The 13600-nt window shown below is 42.1% G+C and overlaps 1 protein-coding gene across 3 annotated transcripts in view; it reads right to left on the minus strand.

Annotated features, from left to right (window-relative positions):
* STYXL2 (serine/threonine/tyrosine interacting like 2) overlaps window positions 1-13600 on the minus strand; it is a 67211-nt gene that overhangs the window by 40520 nt on the left and 13091 nt on the right. Inside the window, exon 2 of one of the 3 annotated variants that reach the window (XM_024983987.2) lies at window positions 11721-12841. The gene's annotated coding sequence lies outside the window, so the exon portion shown is untranslated. 3 annotated transcript variants of the gene reach the window in all.

Here is a 13600-nt window from a genome sequence, read left to right on the forward strand (position 1 = left end):
CCACTCCCTCCATGCACCGTATCTTCTGCCTGCTTAAAGGCATGGGCTGATGAAGAAGGGCTGGCACAGCACCAAGGGAAGTGTGAAGACGTGATAAACTGCACAGTCCTGATTCTGGATACAAGAAATCCAGGATCTTCCTAAGTCCAGGGAAGCAATAGAGTCACTTAGGTATTTGTTAGTTTTCTGGAAAGAATTCAGCAGAGGTGTCCAAAGGGATCTTTGAGGAATATGGTGAATCAAGGGCAGAAACAAGGCTTAGGACATATAATAGTGGGTCCTTGGAAAAGGTGACAACCCACTCCAGTATTCTTGGCCAGAAAATCCCATGGACAGAGGAGCCTGGTGGGCTACAGTCCATGGGGTCACACATACACGCATAGTGGTGGGTTCTCTCCTCTCTGATGGGTTCTTCTCTTTTCCAGGTGTCATGGTGAGCTCTGGATCTCTTTCACTTAGTCTTTCCTTTCCTTTATATCTACAGAGGATTTTTTTTTAAGTGAGAAGGCTTAATGGATACCATTTTCCCACAAAAATTCCATCATGCCTCATTTGTTTTATAGTCAAACCCTCCCTGTACCTCACCCCCTGGCAATCACCAATCTGTTTTCTGTCCCTAAGTGTGGCCTTTTCCAGAAGGTTAAATAAATGTGATAATAAAGTAGTCTTTTTGATATGGTTTATTTCACTTAGCAAAATGAATCTGAGTCATCTAATCTATTGCAATAATAGAATAATAATAATAATAGAGTCAATAAGTTGTTCCTTCTTATTGCTGAATAATATTTCATTTCTTAGGCACTGCAGGCTATTGCTGCCATCGCTGTCACACTGCCTGAGTGAAGACGGTGTATTTCATAGGAAAGTATGATACACTTACTGCTGATGTGGTGATACTTTGGATTCTGGTTTTCTTCCCCAATCTGCCTGCTACTATTTACTTTTCAGAACCCTGAAACAGTTGCTGTATCCTTCTGTCCAGGTTTTATAAGGGCAATCCATGGGAGAGTCTGGGTGAAGGGTGTGCTTGCCATCTTTTCCAGAACTGGAAACTTGTACTTTATCTTTTTGATTTTAAAAGTCTGAAGTCAATATGTTTCCTGACTCTTATAATTGACCTATTTTCTCTCTGTGGAAACCAACAGGGTCTCTTTTAGTTTGCAATGTTTAGAAATTTCCTGGTGATGTTCCTTTTTTGGTATTAGTTCTAGAAGGTCTTGTAGGTGATATCCTTTTCATCATAGGGGACTGAGATGCAAAAGTAGGAAGTCAAGAGATACCTGGAGTAACAGACAAATTTCACCTTGGAGTACAAAATGAAGCAGGGCATAGGCTAACAGAGTTTTGCCAAGAGAACACACTGGTCATAGCAAAGACCCTCTTCCAACAACACAAGAGAAGACTCTACACATGGATATCATCAGATGGTCAATATCGAAATCAGATTGATTATGTTCTTTGCAGCCAAAGATGGAAAAGCTCTATACAATCAGCAAAAACAAGACCAGGAGCTGACTGTGGCTCAGATCATGAACTTCTTATTGCCAAATGCAAACTTAAATTGAAGAAAGTAGGGAAAACCACTAGCTTATTCAGGTATGACTTAAATCAAATCCCTTAAAATTTTGCAGTGGAAGTGACAAATAGATTCAAGGGATTAGATCTGATAGAGTTCCTGAAGAACTATGGACGGAGGTTCATAACATTGTAAGGGGGCAGTGATCAAAATCATCCCCAAGAAAAACAAATGCAAAAAGTAAAATGGCTGTGTGAGGAGGCATTACAAATAGCTGAGAAAAGAAAAGAAGTGAAAGGAAAAGTAAAGATAAATCCATCTGAATGCAGAGTTTCAAAGAATAGCAAGGAGATAAGAAAGCCTTCCTAAGTGAAAAATGAAATTGAAATTTGCTCAGTTGTGTCTGACTCTTTGTGACCCCATCGGATTTTCCAGGCCAGAATACTGGAGTGAGTAGCCATTTCCTTCTTCAGGGGATCTTCCCAACCCAGGGGTCAAACACAGATCTCTCACAATGCAGGATGATTTTTTACCATCTGAGCCACCAGGAAAGCCCCTTCCTAAGTGATCAGTGCAAAGACATAGAGGAAAACAACAGAGTGGGAAAGCCTAGAGATCTCTTCAAGAAAATTAAAGATACCAAGGGAACATGTCATACAAAGATGGGCACAATAAAGGACAGAAATGGTATGGTCCTAACAGAAGTGGAAGATATTAAGAAGAGGTGGCAAGAATACACAGAAGAACTGTACAAAAAAGACCTTCATGACCCAGATAACCGTGATGGTGTGATCACTCACCTAGAGCCAGATATCCTGCAGTGTAAAGTCAACTGGACCTTAGGAAGCATCATTGAGAACAAAGCTAGTGGAGGTGATAGAATTCCAGCTGAGCTATTTCAAATCCTAAAAGATGATGCTGTTAAAATGCTGTACTCAATATGCCAGCAAATTTGGAAAACTCTGCAGTGGCCACAGGACAGGAAAAGGTCAGTTTTCATCCCAATCTCAAAGAAAGGCAATGCCAAAGAATGTTCAAACTGCTAAACAATTGCACACATCTCACACACTAGCAAAGTAATGCTCAAAATTCTCCAAGCCAGGCTTCAATAGTATGTGAACTGAGAATTTCCATATGTTCAAGCTGGAATTAGAAACGGCAAAAGTACTAGAGATCAAATTGCCAATAACTGTTGGATGATAGAAAATGCAAAAGAATTCCAGAAAAACATCTACTTCTGCTTCGTTGACTACACTAAAGCCTTTGACTATGTGGATCACAACAAACTGTGGAAAATTTTTCAAGAGATGGGAATATCAGACCACCTTACCTGCCTTCTGTGAAACCTGTATGCAGGTCAAGAACCAACAGTTAGAACCAGACCTAGAACAACAGATTGGTTCCAAATTGGGAAAGGAGGATGTCAAGGCTGTATATTGTCACTCATCTTATTTAACTTTATATACAGAGTACATCAGGCAAAATGCTGGGCTAGATGAAGCACAAGCTGGAATCAAGATTACAGGGAGAAATATCAATAACCTCAGATATGCAGATGACACCACCCTTATCATAGAAATCGAAGAGGAACTAAAGAGCCTCTTGATGAAAGTGAAAGAAGAGAGTCAAAAAGTTGGTTTAAAATTCAACATTCAAAAAATTAAGATCATGGAATCTAGTCCCATCACTTCATGGCAAGTAGATGGAGAAACAGTGTAAACAGTGCCAGATTTTATTTTCTTGGGCTCCAAGATCACTTCAGATGGAGTGATCTCAGTCATGAAATTAAAAGGTGCTTGCTCCTTGGAAGAAGACTTATGACAAACCTAGACAGCATATTAAAAAGCAGAGATATTACTTTGCCAACAAAGGTCCATCTAGTCAAAGCTACGGTTTTTCTAGTAGTCATGTATGGATGTGAGAGTTGGACTATAAAGATGGTTGAGCACCAAAGAATTGATGCTTTTGAACTGTGGTGTTGGAGAATACTCTTTAGAGCCCCTTGGACTGCAAGGAGATCAAACCAGTCAATCCTAAAGGAAATAAGTCCTAAATATTCATTGGAAGGATTGATGCTGAAGCTGAAGCTCCAATACTTTGACCACTTGATGTGAAGAGCTGATTCACTGGAAAAGACCCTGATGCTGGGAAAGATTGAGCGCAGGAGGAAAAGGGGCTGACAGAGGATGAGATGGTTGGATGGTATCACCAACTCAATGGACATGAGTTTGAGCAAGCTTGGGGAGTTGATGATGGACACAGAAGCCTGGCGTCTTGCAGTCCATGGGGTCATGAAGAGTCGGACATGACTGAGTGAACAACAACAAAATTATATTCCTTGGTCAATGTTAATCCAATGTGTTGGTTATGGATACCATTTTGAGTGCCTTTTATGAATTTGTAATAATCCTGACAAAATAGGTTTTATTTTTCATGCTTTAAGGTGAGGAAATTGTGGCATAGAGAGGTTAAAAAAATTGCCCCAAACAGTAAATAAGTGGGATAGCTAAGTTGCAAACATAGAACAGTCCTGCTCTGAGTCCACTCTTCAGTCCACTGCAATGCATGGATACCATTTTGATTGGAAAGGGGAGGTGAATTGGCTGGTGGAGAAACCCCAGCTGGATCCCCAGGCCCAACATAGACTTTGACACAGAAAATACTTAAAGAATACTTGTTGAAAACATGGATGGATGGTTGCATGGATTTGGTTGAGTTGAGCTGAGTCCAGCTGAACTGAATGGAGCTAAGTTGTGCTAAGTTTAGCTGAATTGATTAGCAGAACAATTACCTTGTAGTAGACACCCACGTTGGATTTCCCACTTGGGAGAATGATGTAATCAGAACCAGCAAAGATATGAAGAAAGAAATGTCTTCGACAGAAGAAAGGAGTAGCTAATGTCTCTACCCAGGATGTGGCTAAATCTGTCCATGCAGGTCAGCACAATGTGGCATCATCACTGGTAGTTCCTGAGGGATTTCCAAGAGCAACTGCGATGGATTATTCCCAAGTATAACTTGTGACCAGAAGATGCATTTCAAATAAGCATAACCGGGGAGTAAGTGTGACTATTAAGAGTGAAATTTGTGAGACATTAATGTCATCCTGGATGCCAGAACTAGAGAGGCTTTTTGAGACCTCATTGCTTTGTAAAGATAATAAAGAGTAGAACACCCAGCGGGTTGTACACAAGCTGTAAATGTACAGATTTGTTGTTATTCAGTCGCTGAGTCATGTCTGACTCTTTACGACCCCAGGAACTGTAGCACACCAGGCTTCCCTGTCCTTCACTATCTCCCAGAGTTGGCTCAAACTCATGTCCATTGAGTCAATGATGCTATCCACCCATCTCATTTTCTGTCACCCCCTTCTCCTCCCACCTTCAATCTTTCCCAGTATCTTTTCCAATGAGTCAGCTCTTCACATCAGGTGGCCAAAATATTGGAGCTTCAGCTTCAGCATCAGTCCTTCCAATGAATACTCAGGGTTGATTTCCTTTACAATTGACTGGTTTTATCTCCTTGCTGTTCAAGAGACTCTCAGGAGTTCTCCAGCACCACAGTTCAAAAGCATCAATTCTTTGGCACTCTGCCTTCCTTATGGTCCAGCTCTCACACCCATACATGACTACTGGAAAAACCATAGCTTTGACTATATGGACCTTTGTCATACAGATTAAGCAGTCATTTTTATCCCTGTACCTTCAGCACATGGAAGATGAGTGACCAGACAGGTTTTGATGACTGCATGGATGGTGAGTGGACAGATGGGTAGATGGATGAACACATGGGTGACTGGCTGAATGGACGGAATTCTCGGCAGCCAGCGGGGTGTCCACATACCACCTTGGTGATCAAACTTGATAGTCTCCACGGTCCTGCAGTCTCTGGTCTCTTTCTACTCTCCAGCCTCAGCTTGTGCTGGCTTCCCTTGGGCTCACTTCTTTCCAGTACACTGATTCTCTAGGCTTTCCATCCTCACCAATTTTCCTTTTGTCCAGGCATTTTGCCAAAGCCAATTTTCACTGCCTGGATAATCAGTCCTCCCCCTCCTCACTGATCTTTCAGGTCTTAGTTTAATCATCATTTCACTAGGGAAGTTTTCCCTGTTTTCCACCTCTCATTGCACCATACACCTTTTCTTTGAGGCACTTCTATTAATGTAACTTTACATTTATTTATAAAATAATTTGATAAATTGTTTCCTTTAAAAGACCATACCCTCTGTGAGGCAGAGACAACACCTTCTTTATTAGACTCATTAAACCACATCTGTGGCAAAATAGTCTTAGTGCTGTTAGAGTATTTTGTGAGCTGTTAGGTTCCCAGAATCTAGTTTAATGTCTGATTAATAGATATTTTCTGATTCGCTGACTGACTGAATTTGTCCTCAGGGAAGTACCATATTTAGGGGACTGTGGCAGGTACAATAGCTACAACACAATGGTATTTACAAAGTATTGGCTACTGGCTCATCATTTTACTGGGATGCAAACCCAGGAGCAAACCCAGGAGCAAACCCAGAGTGCTGGCTATCTTGTGTCCATGCTCATTCTCAGCTCTTCTGAGGTCAAGATGTGTACATCTTGGAGGCCTATATTGGCAGTTAGAAATTCTTTTCTTATGGTGGCCCCAGATCCGTGACGCCCCCCACATAGAGGGAGTCTTTGTCCCCCTCCCTTGCATCTTGGTGGTTTCTGTGACTGTTCTCACATAGACTATGGTGGGAGTGACACTACAATGTTTCAATCTGAACCTTAAGGGTAGCTCCTGGCTCTTGGTGTTCTCTCTTCAGAAGCCCTGAGCTTCCATATTAGAAGTCAAATGACCTCAACCACCCCAAAGCCACCAAGCTAGAAAAGCTATTGACCAACACTCTCTGCCAAGCTCCTAACCAACATTCAGCCATGTGGGTGAGCCTTCTAGAGGAACATCCTTCACCTCTTGGGCCACTCCAGCTGACACCATGTGAAACACAGAGAAGCTGCCCCATCCTGTCCAAATCCCTACCCATAGAAAGAAGACCAAAAAAAAAAAAAATTATGTCTTAAGTCATAACATTTTGGGGAAATCTGTTAGGCTGCAGGAGATGACAGCAAGAACACCATTTCAAGGATTAAGTAAGTAGTGAATTTTGAGCAAATGCCAAGGCATTCTTCTCCCTGATAGTAATACAGAACCTAGTAAATATCAGTGGCTGACCTCAGTTTGTTGCAGTTGGGAGGCAACAATAAAATAAGACCAATATGAAAGTAAGACCTAACACTGTTCCAGACCCTGGTGATATTTTGGGCCCAGGACTCAGGGCAGTCTAAGTTTTTTAAAAAAATTGGAATGTAATTGCTTTACAATGTTTGTTTCTGCTACAACAAAGTGAATTAGCTATATGTATATGAATTAGCTGCCTAGAGGAGCTATTCCACGTTCAAGGTCAGAAGGGGTGGCGGTGAGGAGATACCCCTCATCCAAGGTAAGGAGCAGCAGCTGCACTTTGCTGGAGCAGCTGTGAAGAGATACCCCATGTCCAAGGTAAGAAAAACCCAAGTAAGATGGTAGGTGTTGCAAGAGGGTATCAGAGGGCAGACACACTGAAACCATACTCACAGAAAACTAGTCAATCTAATCACACTAGGACCACAGCCTTGTCTAACTCAATGAAACTAAGCCATGCCCATGGGGCCACCCAAGATGGGCGAGTCATGGTGGAGAGATCTGACAGAATGTGGTCCACTGGAGAAGGGAATGGCAAACCATTTCTGTATTCTTGCCTTGAGAACCCCATGAACAGGATGAAAAGGCAAAACGATAGGATACTGAAAGAGGAACTCCCCAGGTCGGTAGGTGCCCAATATGCTACTGGAGATCAGTGGAGAAATAACTCCAGAAAGAATGAAGGGATGGGGCCAAAGCAAAAAGAATACCCAGCTGTGGATGTGACTGGTGATAGAAGAAAGGTCCGATGCTGTACAGAGCAATATTGCATAGGAACCTGGAATGTTAGGTCCATGAATCAAGGCAAATTGGAAGTGGTCAAATAGGAGATGGCAAGAGTGAATGTCGACATTCTAGGAATCAGCGAACTGAAATGGACTGGAATGGGTGAATTTAACTCAGATGACCATTGTATCTACTACTGCGGGCAGGAATCCCTCAGAAGAAATGGAGTGGCCATCATGGTCAACAAAAGAGTTCAAAATGCAGTACTTGGATGCAATCTCAAAAATGACAGAATGATCTCTGTTCATTTCCAAGGCAAACCATTCAATATCACAGTAATCCAAGTCTATGCCCCAACCAGTAACACTGAAGAAGCTGAAGTTGAATGGTTCTATGAAGACCTACAAGACCTTTTAGAACTAACACCCAAAAAAGATGTCCTTTTCATTATAGGGGACTGGAATGCAAAAGTAGGAAGTCAAGAAACACATGGAGTTAACAGGCAAATTTGGCCTTGGAATACAGAATGAAGCAGGGCAAAGGCTAACAGAGTTTTGCCAAGAAAATGCACTGGTCATAGCAAACACCCTCTTCCAACAACACAAGAGAAGACTCTACACATGGACATCACCAGATGGCCAATACCAAAATCAGATTGATTATATACTTTGCAGCCAAAGATGGAGAAGATCTATACAGTCAACAAAAACAAGACCAGGAGCTGACTGTGGCTCAGATCATGAACTCCTTATTGCCAAATTCGGGCTGAAATTAAAGAAAGTAGGGAAAACCACTAGACCATTCAGGTATGACCTAAATCAAATCCCTTATGATTATACAGTGGAAGTGAGAAATAGATTTAGGGGCCTAGATCTGGTAGATAGAGTGCCTGATGAAATATGGACTGAGGTTCGTGACATTGTACAGGAGACAAGGATCAAGACCATCCCCATGGAAAAGAAATGCAAAACAGCAAAATGGCTATCTGGGGAGGCCTTACAAATAGCTGTGAAAAGAAGAGAAGCAAAAAGCAAAGGAGAAAAGGAAAGATATAAGCATCTGAATGCAGAGTTTCAAAGAATAGCAAGAAGAGATAAGAAAGCCTTCCTCATCAATCAATGCAAAGAAATAGAGGAAAACAACAGAATGGGAAAGACTAGTGATCTCTTCAAGAAAATTAGAGATACCAAGGGAACATTTCATGCAAAGATGGGCTCGATAAAGGACAGAAATGGTATGGACCTAACAGAAGCAGAAGATATTAAGAAGAGGTGGCAAGAATAAACAGAACAACTGTACAAAAAAGATCTTCATGACCCAGATAATCACGATGGTGTGATCACTTACCTAGACCCAGACATCCTGTAATATGAAGTCAAGTGGGCCTTAGAAAGCATCACTATGAACAAAGCTAGTAGGGGTGATGGAATTCCAGTTGAGCTATTTCAAATCCTGAAAGATGATACTGTGAAAGTGCTGCACTCAATATGCCAGCAAATTTGGAAAACTCAGCAGTGGCCACAGGACTGGAAAAGGTCAGTTTTTATTTTAATCCCAAAGAAAGGCAATGCCAAAGAATGCTCAAACTACCGCAAAATTGCACTCATCTCACACGCTAGTCAAGTAATGCTCAAAATTCTCCAAGCCAGGCTTCAGCAATACGTGAACCGTGAATTTCCTGATGTTCAAACTGGTTTTAGAAAAGGCAGAGGAACCAGAGATCAAATTGTCAACATCCGCTGGATCACTGAAAAAGCAAGAGTTCCAGAAAAACATTTATTTCTGCTTTGATTGTGTGGATCACAATAAACTGTGGAAAATTCTTCAAGAGTTGGGAATACCAGACCACCTGACCTGCCTCTTGAGAAATTTGTATGCAGGTCAGGAAGCAACAGTTAGAACTGGACATGGAACAACAGACTGGTTCCAAATTGGAAAAGGAGTATGTCAAGGCTGTGTATTATCACCCTGCTTATTTAACTTATATGCAGAGTACATCATGCAAAATGTTGGGCTAGAAGAAACACAAGCTGGAATCAAGATTGCCAGGAGAAATATCAATAACCTCAGATATGCAGATGACACCACCCTTATGGCAGAAAGTGAAGAGGAACTAAAAAGCCTCTTGATGAAGGTGAAAGAGAAGAGTGAAAACATTGTCTTAAAACTCAACATTCAGAAAACGAAGATCATGGCATCTGGTCCCATCAGTTCACGGGAAATAGATGGGGAAACAGTGGAAACAATGTCAGACTTTATTTTTGGGGGGTCCAAAATCACTGCAGATGGTGACTGCAGCCATGAAATTAAAAGACGTTTACTCCTTGGAAGAAAAGTTATGACCAACCTAGATAGCATACTGAAAAGCAGAGACATTACTTTGCCAACAAAGGTCCGTCTAGTCAAGGCTATGGTTTTTCCAGTGGTCATGTATGGATGTGACAGTTGGACTGTGAAGAAGGCTGAGCGCCAAAGAATTGATGCTTTTGAACTGTGGTGTTGGAGAAGACTCTTGAGAGTCCCTTGGACTGCAAGCAGATCCAACCAGTCCATTCTGAAGGAGATCAACCCTGAGATTTCTTTGGAAGGAATGATGCTCAAGCTGAAACTCCAGTACTTTGACCACCTCATGCGAAGAGTTGACTCATTGGAAAAGACTCTGATGCTGGGAGGGATTGGGGGCAGGAGGAGAAGGGGACGACAGAGGATGAGATGGCTGGATGGCATCACTGACTCGATGGATGTGAGTCTGAGTGAAGTCTGGGAGTTGGTGATGGACAGGGAGGCCTGGCGTGCTGCGAATCATGGGGTCGCAAAGAGTCGGACACGACTGAGCAACTGAACTGAACTGAACTGATGTACTGTGTCCCTTCCTTCTTGATCCTTCCTCCCACCCCACCCGCATCCCACCCCTCTGGTCATCACAGAGCCGAGCTTCCTGTGCTATACCGCTGCTTCTTACCAGCTATCTGTTTTACACATAATCGTTTGTGTGAATGTTGTCCTAGGCTCCCTTCCCCCCGTATGTCCACATCTGCTCTCTACATCTGCATCTAAATCCCTGCCCTGCAAATGGGTTCATCTGGAGCTGGAGGAATCAGGCTCCTTGACTTAAGACTATAATATAAAGCTACAGTCATCAAGACAGTATGGCACTGGCACCAAAACAGAAATGCAGACCAATGGAACAGGACAGATAGCCCAGAGATAAACCCATGCACCTATGGCCATCTTATCTTTGACAAAGAAGGCAAGAATATACAATGGGGAAAAGACAGCCTCTTCAATAAATCGTGCTGCAAAAACTGGACAGCTACAGGTAAAGGAATGAAATTAGAACACTTCCTAACACCATACATAAAAATAAACTCAAAATGGATTAAAGACCTACATGTTAGACCAGAAACTATAAAACTCTTAAAGGAAAACATGGGCAGAACACTGTATGATATAAATCACAGCAAGATCCTTTTTGACCCACCTCCTAGAGTAATAAAAATAAAAACAGAAATAAACAAATGGGACCTAAAGAAACTTCAAAGCTTTTGCACAGCAAAGGAAAGCATAAGCAAGGTTAAAAAATAACCCTCAGGATGGGAGAAAATATTTGCAAACAAAGCAACAAAGAATTAATCTCCAAAATATATAAGCAGTCTCAGTTTTAACATATCAACATTTCATAAAACTAGATTCAGAGTCTTAAATTTTATATAAATTTGAGTCACATTTCCATTTCAATGATATTTATTAAAGGAGTTTTACTTTTTTATTTATTAATGCATAAAGTGCATGCAGACTTAGCTGTGTTGACTCTTTGCGACACCACAGACTATATTTCACCAGACTCCTCTGTCCATGGGACTTCCCAGGCAAGAATACTGGAGTGGGTTGCCATTTCCTTCTCTAGGGGCTCTTCTCGACCCAGGGACTGAACCCGTGTCTCCTGTACTGCAGGCGAATTCTTTACTACTGAGCTATCAGGAAAGCCCTTATTTATTAATTGTTAATAAAATAATTACTTTGTTTCTTAAGGGTCAGTATTATTTTAAAATGAGATTTGAGTTGATGAGGGGGATCAAATCAAAACCTTGAAAGGGTAATTAGCCAAGAATTCTCGTGTTACTGTGGGGATGATAAGGACTTCCTCCTAGCATGGCCCTCATTCTCCCAGAGATCTGTTTCCTTTGTTCCTCTGCAGGTCTCCAGGGCTCTGCATTCAGGGAGGTGACAGGCACAAACTGAAAAGAAATGCAGGAGAAGCCCTCACCTGTCAGGTGTGCAGAAAGAGCGAGTCAGGAGCTCAGCAGGTGGTGTCCCCCGGGATCCCCACCGGGTACTCTTTCTTCAAGCCTTTGATCCTGGCATTTTCCCTAAACAATGTTGACTTCAGAGTGTGTGGGTTTGATTTCACATGACAAATACCAGGAACTAACCACCTGTCCTAAATATACTTAAACTCTGAGGCTGTACATTTGATAGGGGAGTATTTGAAATTAAAATCTGAAAATAGAAATGGTGGAGAAACATTCTTCATTCTTGTTGGTGGTAAAGACTGAACTCCAGCTCATGAGTCAGTGAATCTGAGAAATCACATTTGAAGACAACCCAATACACTTTTGAGAAGTTGGAGGTTTATGATTGAGAAAAGAGGGAAGTTACGCTCAAATGCCCCTTCCCTACCCCAAAATGCATCTGTTTTGACTGCTGATGCAAAAATTCAAGCCGCAGTAAACTCAGGTCAGCATCCTCCAGTGTTAAGGAAGGATGTAAATTTCAAGTGCTTTTATGAGTTAACCTGTTATGAGAGGAGGAGATGGAAACCTAATAGTCCTCAGACTATTTGGTGGAGACACAGTTTACTGAGTCTATTAAAGAAGGTGTGGGGCTAGGACTTGAAATGACCTGAATGGAGAACAAGTGTCCCAGCGGCATTGTGAAGCTGCTCTTATTTTCTACTGAGAAGCAGGACTACAGAGAAAGAAAGGAGGAAGGAGGCTGAGATCTGGACAAGTGGCCCTGTTTATATTTGCAAGGTCAGTGAGACAGTGGCTCCAGAGGTTTTGATTTATGACCGTGTCTGTACTTCCACCCGCATGCCTGAGATGGAGTGTGATGACACAGTGTGATTGGAAAGCAGCAAGGGCTGGCTGTTCAGAAAGGCTGGCAGGGAAGCAGAGGCTCTAGGATCGATATACACCTCATCATAGGATCAGGAAGCAGCAGCTAAAGAGCCTTGAAGGTGAATTGAAGATAAATAATAAAGCAGAGTTTGATGGACTTCCTAACCAAGAGCAGAGATGGGGGCAGCTTTCTTTAAATTGGTGTTTTTCAAAATTGCAGACTGTGACCTATTATTGTATCATAAAATCAATGGGTCGCACCTAGCATCTGGAAAAGAAAAGAAAAGAAAAAAAAGACTAGAGAATGGTACCATCCATTTTAAAGATAAATACAATTTTTGAAACCTTTTTAAAATTTACACAAACCTATATGCATATGCTGTGAGTAAATGGTATGTCCCACTGTGGATTACAGTTGGCAAAGTTTGTAAGCCAGGTCTTTAAATCAGTTGCCAGGTTGTCAAGACCCAAAATGGAGTGAAATTGGGATCCTTCAACCCAGATCCCCTGACAGCTGGTCACTTCCTTTCAGTGAGTCCCTTGGAAATGAAATGGAGGCAGAGGCCCAGGAGTGGGTGTCCTCCTTGATTTGGCTTTTGTAAAAAAGGAACAGATTTCTGAGCTTCAGTGAAAGTGACCATACAGGCAAAGTTCAGGCTCCAAGGAAGAAGAGAAGTCACCAAAGCAAATCTATTTTTAGCAAGCTGCTTCTAGCAAGCTTTGTGAAAGAGGCATGGCAGAAAAATTTTCATGGGAAAAGATATATGAAACAGCAAAGGTGTGTGAGAGGAGCCATTTCCCAAGGACGCATGACGAGGACACACAGACCTGACGTGCCATGCCCCCGTCTCTTGCCACCCACGCCCACCCACCAGACATGCAGGCCTCAAGATAAGAGGGGCAAGCAAAGCACAGCTACGGACCATGCTGAGAGTGAAGGGGAAAATGCCACCGAGAGAGGCAGCCTGACCACATCAGTGAGAAGTTCCAAAACACTGCAAAGGCTTGAAAAATCAGATGTGAAGTC

The sequence above is a fragment of the Bos taurus genome, chromosome 3 (genome assembly GCF_002263795.3).
Source record: "Bos taurus isolate L1 Dominette 01449 registration number 42190680 breed Hereford chromosome 3, ARS-UCD2.0, whole genome shotgun sequence".
NCBI lineage: Eukaryota > Metazoa > Chordata > Mammalia > Artiodactyla > Bovidae > Bos > Bos taurus.